This window comes from Lampris incognitus, chromosome 21 (genome assembly GCF_029633865.1).
Source record: "Lampris incognitus isolate fLamInc1 chromosome 21, fLamInc1.hap2, whole genome shotgun sequence".
Taxonomy (NCBI): domain Eukaryota; kingdom Metazoa; phylum Chordata; class Actinopteri; order Lampriformes; family Lampridae; genus Lampris; species Lampris incognitus.
In genome coordinates this window covers 7566065-7579450 of record NC_079231.1, presented here as the reverse complement: position 1 = coordinate 7579450, position 13386 = coordinate 7566065, and positions in this window count along the sequence as shown.

Here is a 13386-nt window from a genome sequence, read left to right as displayed (position 1 = left end):
TCAGACGGCGCGCGCGGTCGTGGCTTTGCAGAGGGTGACCTTTGCCCCGGCAGAAAATCATCAGACAACCTTCAAGAGCACAGGTAAGACACCACCCGTCCGTGCCGTCTGCGGTCTTTTTCGACGGTTACGTCATCGGTTCTTACCCAACCGCCGTCCACGGTTAGGCTCGCGTGTCGTGGACATGCACGCGCTAGTTAGCTGCGTCAGAGCTGCCCAACAATCGTCACAAGTTTATTGGCGAGACAGTTTTCGGAAACACGTATTTACGCAAGCGCGCGGGGCGGGGGGGGGGGGGGGCGGTGGAGCGAAGAGCTGCGTTGCAGCCAGTTCGGTTCGACGCAATAGAGCTCCCTCTGCTGGCCGGAGGTCATACAGCCGTGAGGAGAGGACGCATGGGATTCATCGGTTTGTTTCTGGAGTTGGCCGGATACCGTATCTGCTGGTGCTTTGCTTAACGAGTTACTGAATGTCGACATTTCTCTCTTCTTTTCTTTTCGTTTGTTTGTTTGATTGTTTGATTGTTTAAGCCCTTTTCGTGATATTATTTTAAAAAAAAACCCAGTTTCATTTCAAAACTCGCCAAAGCAGCGTTTCCATCTTCCAGACAGTTTTATGTTTGAAAAATGTGAGTCATCAGGAAGTCAGGGTTTTGGAAAAGACGATAAATTGTTCGGACGAGAGGTAAATACATCCCAGCATTCCAGGTTACTCATGTAATAACAGTCCGATGAGCTGAAAACAACATCCAAATAAATACACGAAAACATCTCCCCGTTTTCTGCGTTGCTGGTGAAGGTTAATTTCTGTGTTGTTTTTTTCTTCTTCTACTTTTTCAGCTGCTTTTTATACAGGGAGGGTTTGCTTTGGGCATGTATACAGTTTTCCAACAATGCTGTGGTTTACATTCATTGAGTTAACAATCATTATCATCTGGGAGCCACCCAGCACAACCACAGCCTTCTGCTGCTGCTGCTGCTGCTGCTGGGCCACTGGGGCGCCTAGCGAGGGGGTGGGCTGCCTTGCTCAGGGGCTTCTCGGCAATCCTGGGAGTTGAACCTGCATATTTATAATAAAAAGCATGCACCCCCCCCCCTCCAATAACGCTCTCCACACTCTTCCCGGTTCCTCTGGCAGGGTTCGTCCCCACATTTTTGACTCCGGCACAGAAACCAAAGGACATCAGTTATCCCAGCGAGGCCTTGGACGACGTTACCGACGAGCGGCGAAAGTTTGTGGCTATCAGACATCTCGGGAATGACGTGAGAGAAGAAGAAAGGAATGAGCTTATCTTCCTCTTCCCCGATGCGGCCTGTTTGGTTGTTTTCCTCTTCTTCCTCTCGGAGTTGGCTGAAGAATATGAGTTTACTGGCAGAATTAATCACTCATACGTCTTAAACGGGTGACATCTGGTCTTAAACCAAACACCCTCACCACTACCTCAGCATTGGCAGCATGGAAACGCACACACACCGGTTACACGACTTATACCCACCCAACAGTTACACGAGGAGCTGAGGGGAGGTCAGGGAGGGTTCCTCTCCGTTTGTTCGCAAGTTGTTGATAAACTGGCGAGTCTTAAAGCGCGTGACACACACGCGTTCCAGTGGAAACACGATGCGAAAGGGTGAAGGGAAATATAATGATCATGCAGATGATTTGTAGATTATGTTCAGTCAAAAAGAAGAAGAAAAAAAAAGGTCATTTGTAAGTTCAGCCATTTACGAACAGGACCAACGCAGATTAAAAACAGGCAGTTTACTGAAAACAGACGCCTGCACGGAAAGCGGTGCTTTCCAGCTATGTCTTCACTGATGCCTTGAAAATTGAAAGCATTCTGGGTATTTTTGACAATAAGCGGCAAATATCTCCCCCTCCATCCTCATCATCATCGTCATCATACTGTGTTATACGGCCTAAAAAGCTGCAGCACGGCAATCCTTTCACAATGTCCACCACAAACCAAGGCCTCCGTCCAACCAAGCCAGGCATTGGCTTTGCAGTAAATTTAGTAAGAGCAACTCGTATTTCTGAAAGAAAAGGAAAAAGTTGTGCAAGTGCAGTGTGTTGCACAAGAAAGACGAGTTTGATTTCTAGCCTTGGCGATGAACGGTTCTGCTTGTACGCACCGACTGGGCCGAGGAGAAAACTGGAAAACAGCAGGGCCGCTGACAAGCTTCAACACCCACTATATTTTTTTCACCACCCATCCATTCCTCCAAAAAAAAAAAAACAGCTGAATGAATAAAAATAAATAAATAAACGCCTCGCCAAATCAGAAGCGCATTGTTTGGTAGCCGAATATCTGTTGAGAACTGGGACGAGAGTGGTTGTGTTGGCTACTGCTAACCAGTGCTTGGAAGTGGGAGAAACGTTGTTTTTTTTTGTTGTATTTCTACGTTTTTATTAGACGGTGACAGTGGAGAGGTATACAGGAAATGACAGTGGGGGGTGACACGCAACAAAGGTCACCGACCGGATTCGAACCGGTGACGTTGGGACCGTGTGGCCCAGTGGTATGCACTGTAACCATCAGCTACGCTGCCCCGCCCCCAATTCATATGTTGGCTTGTATATCAGCATTTTGGAAGGGGGGGGTACTGAGCCACACTCCGTACCGGTTGGTGGCGGTAATGCGCCAATTCGGTGTTTGCCAACCACCAATAACCAAGTAGAAGAAGCAGCAGCAGAAGAAGAAGAAGAAGAAGAAGAAGAAGCAAACCGTTATTGAATTTCTACAGTGAATAAAAGACACTAGGCGAAATCGCCGATGTTCACAAAATAAACTTATTTAATCCAGGGGACCACCATTTCAATTATTAGAATAAAAACAAAATCACGCGACATATGCTATCTTTAGTGCGTGTGGCGCAAAAGAAGTCGTCAGGCCGGGGTGCTCTTAGTTCCCCGTATTTCCGGTGAACTCCCCGGATATTTTCTCTTCTCTCCGCTTTTTTTTTTTTTTCTCTTCCCTCCACTTTTTAATACGTCACACGGCCGAACCACCCCCGCGTCGCCGTGCTGTCCTTCGGGCTAGTACTGTAGGGTTCATGTGACGTTACGCAGGCCAGCCGGCGACAGAGGAAAGGCAGCTGGGGGCGAGAACGGGAACGGGTGGGCGTCACGTGGTGCCCCTCCCGCGCAGTGCCCCCTGGGTAGTGAAGTTTATTGAGGGCTGGCGTCGTGGCTCGCGCCGAGACGCCGATAGGGAGAGGGCCAAGCCCCAACAGAGTCTCGCACGTTTTCGTTAAATACATACGAATTTATTTGATTAAATTCGTATGTGTTTAACGAAAACGTGCGAGACTCTGTTGAGAGGGCAGACCAGAGTACGGGCAGCTTGCGCCGGAGTGACGTGTAGAAGGGCCGGTCAGGACCGGCCCATGATGTGTGATTTTAACTCCTACGACCTCCTGACGCTGCCTAAACGACCATCACCATTTTCATAAACTGGTGCCGATGCAGTACACGAGTTTTTTTCAACCGGGGGTCCGCGGACCCCCTAGTGGTCCGTGGTGTAATTGCAAGGGGTCCGTGAAAATAAAATATCTTTAAAAAAAAAGATCCTATGACATTTACAGAAATAGGATTATTTTACTCAAATGTGACTGAGACCTTTATCTACCTAAACTATAAAGGGTAACAGGACTTTTTTCTCTAATTACATCTGTTTCACAAGTGTCATTTATTGTATTTTAATAAGAGATCTCGCTCCCGTTTGCATTGTTAAAAGTTACTGAATACATATTCTGTTTTGTTACATATATCTGAAAGTTACTGCATACATATTCTGTTTTGTTAACTATATCTAAGTTACAACTGAAAGCTCTTATTTTTGCCCCAAAGAGTGAATAAATGCTATAATGCAATTTAAAACGCAGTTTCTACTGTTTCTATCAAATTGCAACCCACCTCCCCCAAGATCAGGTGGAGGGGTCCTCAGGGTAGATCAAAAATACGCAGGGGGGTCCAGGACCCCAAAAAGGTGGAGAACCACTGCAGTACACAACAGCAGAGGCGGATTAGGTGGAGGTGGGGGGGGGGCAACGATGGGATTCTCCAGTAAATAGCCCCGCCCCTTTTCAGCAGGACTAGTTGTGATTGGCGGATTGTTAAGCATTTCCTGAAGGCTCTTCCTTCACTGCCTCTTTACATTTTTAAACACCCCCCCCACACACACACACACACACACACACACACACAATAATAACGGGCGTTGACCTTTGTGGCTCGGCGCTGTTCCTCAACTACACGTTTGGTTTTGCAGTTGGATCGGCCTTTTTGCACAGAACTGACACCCTCTGTGAGGAACTATGGTTGGATTGCGAATTAAAAGCCAGGGCCTCTTTTTCCTTGGCGAGCACAGATGGACATGGAAGTCCACTCATTAAACGCAGAGATACGGAGACACACAAACGGGCGCTTCACACACCATCAGGCACATCGGTTCCTCATGCTGGAGTGTTTCCAGTTTCTGGACCGGCTCCGGCCTCCCTGTTGGAGAGAAGAGTTATGGTGCCTCGTACCTTTTTGAAATATGTGGTCTGATTTGTGTTCTCGGTGTAAAAAGAGAAAGGAAAGAAAGAAAGCTTGCTGAAAGGATTGCACAAGAAATCCCCCCACTTCAAACGCTCCGCGATGGATCGGAGAGGGCCTCGCCGGTCCGTCAGTAAATCTTCCCCCCCCTCTCGTCCAAATCCCTCTGACCTCTTGAGGGTCTCCTGCGTGACTCGGATCCCGAGCAAACGAGGACCGTCGTGTGATTTCCGACGTCGGTCGACAGAGGTGTCACGTCTGCCGGCTTGGACAGCCGACGGTGTGACGGCGCCGTTGGCGTGCGTCACGGAAACCTCCTCTGATGGAGAGGTGTTGAATGGTTGCGAGGTTTTCCTTCCTGGCAGGCAGGATATGGACGATAGCGCCGAATTAGAGCACTTCTGAAAAGTGGTAATCGAGGTCAGCCTCGAACTTAAATAAACACAAATGTCTCGGATCCCGGGGAGCTATCGAATATCCCACACGCTGCAGCTTATTGTGCGGAGGATATCTAACGAGGGGCTCCGGGCGACGGTTTGGCTTGTGGACCCCGGAGGGCCGCCGTTTCTCGAAACTGCAGTTGCAGGTGCTGATGCCATGTACTTCTTTTTCCAAACTCGTGTGCGCTGCTGGAAAGTTTTCTCCGAGGTAATACGCACACTTAAAAACCAAAACAGGAGAAACCCAGACAGGAAAGATCACTTACCAGCTCCCTGGTTGCCACAAGAGTTGGCGGAGCAAGTGATGAGCCATGGCTGGTGTGTGTGTGGGTGGGGGTGGGGGTGGGGGGGGTTGGGTAAATACAATTTAGGGGGGGGAAATTTTCCATTGCTTTTTTTCGGTGGAACTACAGAGACCGTCTGACTCAGGCAAGTGCTGAGAATGAGAGCCGCACAATTTGCTGCGAAGGGCGAAGAGCGATGAGGAAGACGCAAGTGTGACCCTCGTCTTCATCCAAGGAACTTGCAGAAGTTCCCTCAAGCTGCTGAAAAGTCGTCGATCTGTAATGCACACGTTGTCTAGTATTGCAGAAAGGTTAAATGGAAAAATGCAAAAATCAAGGGGTTTGGAAAAGCTCGTCTGCAAACATGCAAATAATCCCATTTGTAAATAACTGATCTGTGGTTTACGTGGCACTACCTCAAAGGTTGAACGTTGAAAGAGGACACGCGGGATTATAATGGACTTAGTTCGTCCTCTTTCAATGTTGTGTTCTGTAAATTGTGTAAACACAACATCCATTGCACGCTGTCCGTCCTGGGAGAGCGATCCCTCCTCTCTTGCTCCCCCTGAGGTTTCTTCCTGGTTTTTCTCCTTGTTAAGGGTTGCTGTTTTTTTAGGGGGTCGTTCCTTATCCGATGAGAGGGTCTACGGACGGGGTGTCGTGTTGCTGTTAAGCCCACTGAGGCAACTTTGTCATCTGTGATATTGGGCAATACAAATAAAATTGACCTGACTTGAAGGAAGTCGGTCTGTAAAGGTGTTATTTCACCAACTGAGACTTCTGATTAGATTGTAAAAATGTCCAGCTTACCCCGAATTGTTTTAATTGGTTGATCCATGATTTCATAAATAGCTGCCTCGAGTGAGTTGGCAAGATGCTGGCTGAGAAGCGGTGATTGTGTTGGCGGTGTGATGAAGCCAGTGGTACTTCCCTACATGCATGCTGCATGGATAGAAGGTCTCTGGCGTAAAGTTCTTACCGGTCCAGATGCCCCTCAGCTCTCACTTACTATTGGTTGTAGGATGATGCTTTGACATTGGAAAACAGAGGGAGATAGAGATATTTCGGGGGAACAAATAGACGGATGAGATTGTCAAGACTGTGTGACTATTTGACAGATAGGCGACTTATATATATATATATATATATATATATATATATATATATATATATATATATATATATATATATGAAGAGACAGGGCTCTTATATAGCAATGCTTTGTGATGAGGAGCTGCAAACTTTTTTTAAGATGAAGCTATAACATGTCTGTCTGCCTTTTTGTCTGTCTCTCTTTCTGTCTGTCTGTCTGTCTGTCTGTCTGTCTGTCTCTCTCTCTGTTTCTATGTCTGTCTGTCTGTTTCCATCTGCCTCTCTGTCTGTCTGTCTCTGTCTTTCCATCTGTCTGTCTGTCTGTGTGTCTCTGTCTGTGTGTCTCCCTGTCTGTCTGTTTCTGTCTGTCTCCCTGTCTGTCTCCCTGTCTCTGTCTGTATCTCCCTGTCTGTCTGTTTCTGTCAGTCTGTCTGTCTTGGTCAATAGAGGGAGGGTGACAGATTAGTTCCTTCTAAAAGTCGATCAGACAGTTATATAAATGGAGTCTTTAAATCTTGTTTAACTTATAGCAGGTAAATAAACAGTGATTATAACATTTGACATCATATGCATGCATGCATGCATGCATGTACTATGTGTGCATGCACGCATGTACGGTGTATGTATACATGTATGTGTGCGTGTATGTATGTGTGCGTGCATGCATGCATATACTGTGTATGTATACATGTATGTGTGCGTGCATGCGTGCATGCGTGCATGTGTGCATGTATGTATGTGTATGTATGCATGTTAGTCAGAGTGTGTTTCGTAAAGGTTTGTGAATCGGGCCCAGAACACACTGCAGTGTGTTTACTGGGGACTGGTTCAGATTCGGTGGGGCCATTAACCGCGTCCGCGGTGCGTCGTGTCTCCTTCAGCCACTAAACATGGCAGAAAGATGAGCCGCAGGTCTGACGCTCCTCAGACCAGGCTGACATGGAAAATAACATGGCTGAAGCAGGCCTGTAATTTCTTGCGCTTGTGACCTTTAATCACGATCTTGATCTACATCTTTTTTTATTCCTGTGTCTGTCGGCCACTGAACACTAATTTGAGAGCTCAGCTTTGACCCGGACCCCGTCCAGTGTTTGATGCTGGCTGACGCGGATGTGTGGTGAGGTGCAATTTGAAATATATCCCCAGCGTATCGTCCAAGTCGTCCAATCCAACAGGAAGTGGCTGGCATTCAAATAACCTGCGGGCGAAATCCACTTCTCAGTAAAATCTCAGCTACACAGACTGCCAGCAGAAACAGCCATCAGGAAGGTGCACGGGCCTTCAGCGGGACGCCAACCAGGGCACCGGATACTGACGGAGTCCATGAATTCAGCCGCGATTACTGTGATGTGTACAGTAGATACTAACCGGGCCGGGATGTGTTACAGTACTGTTTATTTTCTATTGCAATAGAATCGACTTGAGTAATAGACAAGCCAAAACACACGCCGATGACTTTACAATAGACTGTGAAGTCGAACAAGCCGTTGCATTTTAAAGTTTCCCAGAGCCGACGTGGTAATGTTACCCGACGGTCTGCAGACTTGAAGAATTACTGCTGCAGCCCGTGCAGTTTCTGGGTCTGTAATCGCATGGCTATGGCTGTGATAGGATCGCCGTGCGGTCATGGCAGCCGCTCATATTTGAATTTGTCCGCTAACTGCTCACTCGCTCACCTGCAAGTCGCTTTGGACAAAAGTGTCCAATGAATGCGTGAGGGTAGATGTGATGTAAGTGCTATATTGATCGTCAGCGGTACTTCTGTGTCTTTTATCTCTTGTGTGATGTGGTAAGAAAGTGTACACGCAGATGTTTTCACCCTTCCACCTCCTCGGTTTACGTTAGGTCAAGTTAAACACGTCTTTTCTGAAGTCGTGTGCGTCTTCTGAGAGACGACACTGATTTGGGACGTGAGTGAAAACGAGTGTTTACTCCTTTATTCGCGTTTTTATCAATCACAAATGTTTCTGGGTGAGTTAGTTCTTTGATACCCCGTGTGGTGCAGCCTGGACACATGGTCGGTAATGAACCCGGGGTCTTCAGCTGTTTCGGGTCTTAACATCGGACACCCTCGCCCGAGCGACCCAGCCAAGGGTGATCGAGCCCCGGACTTGTGCCCAGGCAGTGCATTACGCCACGCATCACCCCTCTTCCCCCAGAGCCAATGGGAAGCCTTCTCGCCGGCTTCCAAGATGTTCTGAATGGCTCTTCTCCTTTGCAGTCCACAAATCCCGGTGTAGAGACTGCCCAGCAAAGCCCCTGCAGTCCACTTCAGCCAGCTGACAGTGAGCAGCCTTCCACCCCTTCCTCCGACACTCAGCTACCAGATCTGCATACCCGGCTCTCCTCCTTTCTTGTGCCTCCTCCAGCTGATCTTCCCAGGGGACGGTCAGCTCTAGCCAGAACCACTTGCTTGGTTGCCACGGACATCAGGACCATGTCTGGCCTGAGTGCGGCAGCTGCGGTGGTGTCCGGGAACCTCAGTCGTCTCCCTAGGTCGACCAGGAACTGCCAGTCCCTTGCTGTTGCGAGCAGCCTACCCTGGGCCTTTGGCCGGGGCGGGGGGGCTTCTCCCCTGCTCCAACAAAGTTTTGTTCTGATGTGCGTTTCACAAGAGTATTCATCCCATCTATTAAGTCAGGGTGCTGCCCCCTGACCTTTGACCTCTATGCCACTGGATCATCACATTATTAAAGCTCATTTTACTAGTGCACTCATTGTCCCTTCGGTTTACTGCCACTGTGCCGTTGAGCAACGCATTCAACTCCCAACTGCTCTGTGACCGCCGGTTCAACGCTGTGGTTGAACTGGGATGCCCCCGTTGTCCGACAGCGGAATACGGCGGTTTTACCGGGCGGGCGATCGCCAGGTGTGTTGGAACGCCAGCACGTTTTGCCGAAAGGAAGCAAAGCCCCGCCCCCGGCTAAATAACAGTTAGAAACATATGATAGAAGTGAAACTTCACGAGCTGTCGTTAGTGTTTGGTAGCAGATTTACAGGCGTGTAAAAGCCACCTCTGTATGTCGCAGTAAAACGCTGCAGCCGTCTGTGGTAACAAAGTGGAAAGTCACCACAGCTCGTGGGCCGAGCGCTGCCAAATTCATAAACTGGATAACTTTAGTCACCGGGAATGCATTTTCCCTCAGTAATGACCAGGAACAGTGAGTGCTGCATTACCCATCAGCCAGTTCCCGGTACTGACAGTCAGAAAATAACAAAGCGTGACATAACTTAACGACTAGTTGAAAAGGATAAGTCGTTATGACATGAATTTTCTAATTTAATAATACTAAAATACAGAGTATCCAGCCTGTAAAGGTGCTATTAAGCTGTCAGGCGGAGATTTAAGTTACTTGCTATGCAATGCAAACAAACACCACATCATTTGTTTTAATTACGCACCATCAATCATTTGATGGGAGCAGGCGTCACGTTATTTTCTTCTCCTCCTCCAGTGGGAGGACGTCTCAGTAAGACCCCAAAAGTGGCGGGTTTTATTTCTCCGCTCGCATCGAGAAATGGTTTCATTTGGGTTCAGCTGGCAGAGCGGGCTGTCATTCCTCGAAGATGATGCAACCTCTCAAGCGGAGGGCCAAGGCTGCAGAAGGGTAGACCGGCGGCGGGCCCTGCACCGTATCTCGTTAAGAAAAAGTCAGCGGGATCAGCTGCCAGACAACTCTGCGCCCACGCCAGGCCGTGGCTGAGAAAGGGTGCACTTCCAAAAAAGGTTGTGCTTTTATGAAATCGTAGATAGCCGGTAGCTTGTAATTGACTTGTTTGGAATTAAACAAAATGCGTTTCCACGGCAACGTGGACGTCAGGACTTCCCCTCCGGAGGTCTTTGCTATGGTAATGACTCTTAACTGTTTGAAATGCTAAACAGTGACAAATGAGGATTAGTTATAATGAAGGGGGATAGGGGGGAAGGGGGGAGAAAGGGGTAACTCGAGTCAGTGTTCATGCTACATTAGCAACACTGTTTGGCAGAAATATGGAAACCCCAGATGAGAGCTGATCATCGTTATCGACGCCCGCATCTTCATCCTCGTCCAAGCCGTCTTTATAGGTTCGAGGAGTGGGCGTCTCTACAGGGTCTGAAGGGAGTATGGGTAATTTCCACCTGAGTGCTGCCCCCTATCTAGCAGGGATGTGAATAACGATGACAAATCAAAAATAACCTGGCACGAGAATTAAAACAGATGGCTGGTGGACAGGAAGCTCTAAAATTTGATTTGGCAAGAGGCCCTGATTTGGTGCCATACCAATTCAGCCAAAAGACTTGGACCATCCGCTGCTTGTTTGATGACTACAGCTGGACAGGGCAGTCCATTCAGATATGTGTCCCTGGCTTGAAAATATCCCCATCCAGGAAGCTCATTCAATCGCAACCACGAGAATGTATGTCAGTAACAACTGCGTTCCTGTTGCAGGACGCAGGTCTGTATAAGGATTTATAAAGGTCAAGAGACCTCAAAGGCATGACACAAATTTCAGACCCAAATAAGAGATTCCAGCTCCAACCGGTCGCTGCTCCACCCCCTCTGCCGATCCGGGGAGGGCTGCAGACTACCACATGCCTCCTCCGATACATGTGGAGTCGCCAGCCGCTTCTTTTCACCTGACAGTGAGGAGTTTCACCAGGGGGGGGCGTAGCACGTGGGAATATCACGCTATCCCCCCCCCAGTTCCCCCTCCCCCCTGAACAGGCACCCGACCCACCAGATGAGGCGCTAGTGCAGCGGCCAGGACACATACCCACATCCGGCTTCCCACCCGCAGCCAATCGGCTCTGTGCATAGTCCACTGACTTCCGGTTTCTAGTGCAGCGGTCATACCAGTTTCCTGCTTGTTGGCGTGTGCTATTGACAATGGCACATTTTTCTGCGATGCCTGCAAGATTTGTCCTGGGTACGACGTTAAACTGCAACCGTCGGGTCGTCTGCGACTAAACCGGCACCCCTACTTCAACCCTTGGGTTGTTGTGAGGAGGGTGTGTGGACACCCAGCAAGACCAAGAACAAAACCTGTCAAAGGGCGGGTGAGTTCCTCTGTGAACCAACGGCCATCCATACCTGGAGAGGAGCTAGGGACCACCAGGTACTCCCCCTACTGAAACACAATGATGACTCAACCTATTGAGGCATCAGCTGTGCTCCTACGACCTCCATAGGTTACGAAACTGATGGTAATGATGATGATGATGATGATGATGATGATGATGATGATGATGCAAGATTGACCATGGATAAATGTCAACGACATGCAAAGAATTGTCGACAAACTTTCCGCTGCACCTACCAGCAAACGGGTGAAAAGTTTCCAGTTGTACATATCAAGTCACATCCACAATTGTGATGGTGAGCATACTCATCCTCATGATATAAGGGTGGGCATACTCATCCTCATACCATGAAGATGAGCATACTCATCCTCATGATACGCCATTGTCGCGAAAAATATGCCATTGTCAGTAGCACCCGCCAACAAACAGGAAACTGGTGTGACCGCTGCAGTAGAAACCGGAAGTCAGCGGACTACCGTTATGCACAGAGTCGATTGTGTCTGTAGGGACGCTTGACCAAGCCGGAGGTAACACTGGATTCGAACCGGCGATCCCCGTGTTGGTAGGCAACAGAATAGACCACAATGCTATCCAGACACCCCCAACCCTGTTTCTGTCCTATGTAAAAATGCATAGAGAATATAAAATAGGTTCCTTTAAACACATTATGCCCAATATGGCTGATTCTTCGCTTTTGAGGATGGCTTTCTTGTGCATTTCCGGATCGCCAGGCGTGGATTACGATGGGTTTCGAAGCCGCGTTAAGAAATCACCAGCAATCGGTGTGTTAGCATAAGCTGTGCATGCACGACACCACGAGTGGACCCCTCTCTTAACCCAGTGGTGCGGCATCCTCATCACAGCTGTTAGCAAAATGGTTCTTAAAGCCCGACCGACCCGTTAGAATGTGCAGTAACAGCATCCAAAAGCCCCGTCTATTTTCAACATAGGCATCAGAAAAGGACCCGGATGTAGTCTGAGCGTCCTGACGCGAGGGCAACATTTTGGAGGTCTATTCCTCGCCGGTGTTGACATTCCATGACCGTTCTTCTAGTCGTACCGGGTGTGTTGGTGTGCGTTAGCCGCACACGTGCTGAGTAGACAGGATGCGGAGGACCCTTGACTGTCGTGAGTGGTCGCTCGGGGCTCACTTAGGACCAGAACCTCTAATAAAATATTAGTGTTACTTTGCAAAAACAGCGTTCAAGTATTCATTCTGCTCTGGATTATGGGATTCCCCCCAGCCACGGCCACGGGGCTGCAAGAGGCCAGTCAGAGGCAGGCCTCGACCAAAACTCTCCAGCTAACAAGCCCAATAAACAAACACACGCGCGTCGGGCCAAAAAGGAAGTTTGACTAATCAGCGATTTCATCCGGGGGGAGGGTTCGGTTGCGATTCAAACCTGCAGACGCTTGGCTTTCCATCGTGTCACGTGGACGGAGACGACTGCCTTGTGAGCGAGAGCTTTTGCAGAGTACTCCCAAAATTAAAGAAAGATAAAATCCTTCTTGCCTTTGGAAAGAGACTACGCTCCGTTTGAATGGGAGTGATGCAATGGAGACGTCTCCCATTAATATAAGATCACGCTTCCTGTTTTCTAAATGTAGTAAAATTATATTTGTTTTCAAGGGTGTCCGGGTGGTGTGGCGGCCTATTCCGTTGCCTACCAACACGGGGATCGCCGGTTCGAACCCCCGTCTTGCCTCCGGCTTGGTCGGGCGTCCCCACAGACACAATTGCCCATGTCTGCGGGTGGGAAGCCGGATGTGGGTATGTGTCCTGGTCGCTGCACTAGCGCCTCCTCTGGTCGTTTGAGGGTGGGGGGGGTAGCGTGATCCTCCCACGCGCTACGTGCCCCTGGTGAAACTCCTCGCAGTCAGGTGAAAAGAAGCGGCTGGCGACTCCACATGTACCGGAGGAGGCACGTGGTAGTCTGCAGTCTGTATCGCAGGCGTGAGTAGCATTAGCCTT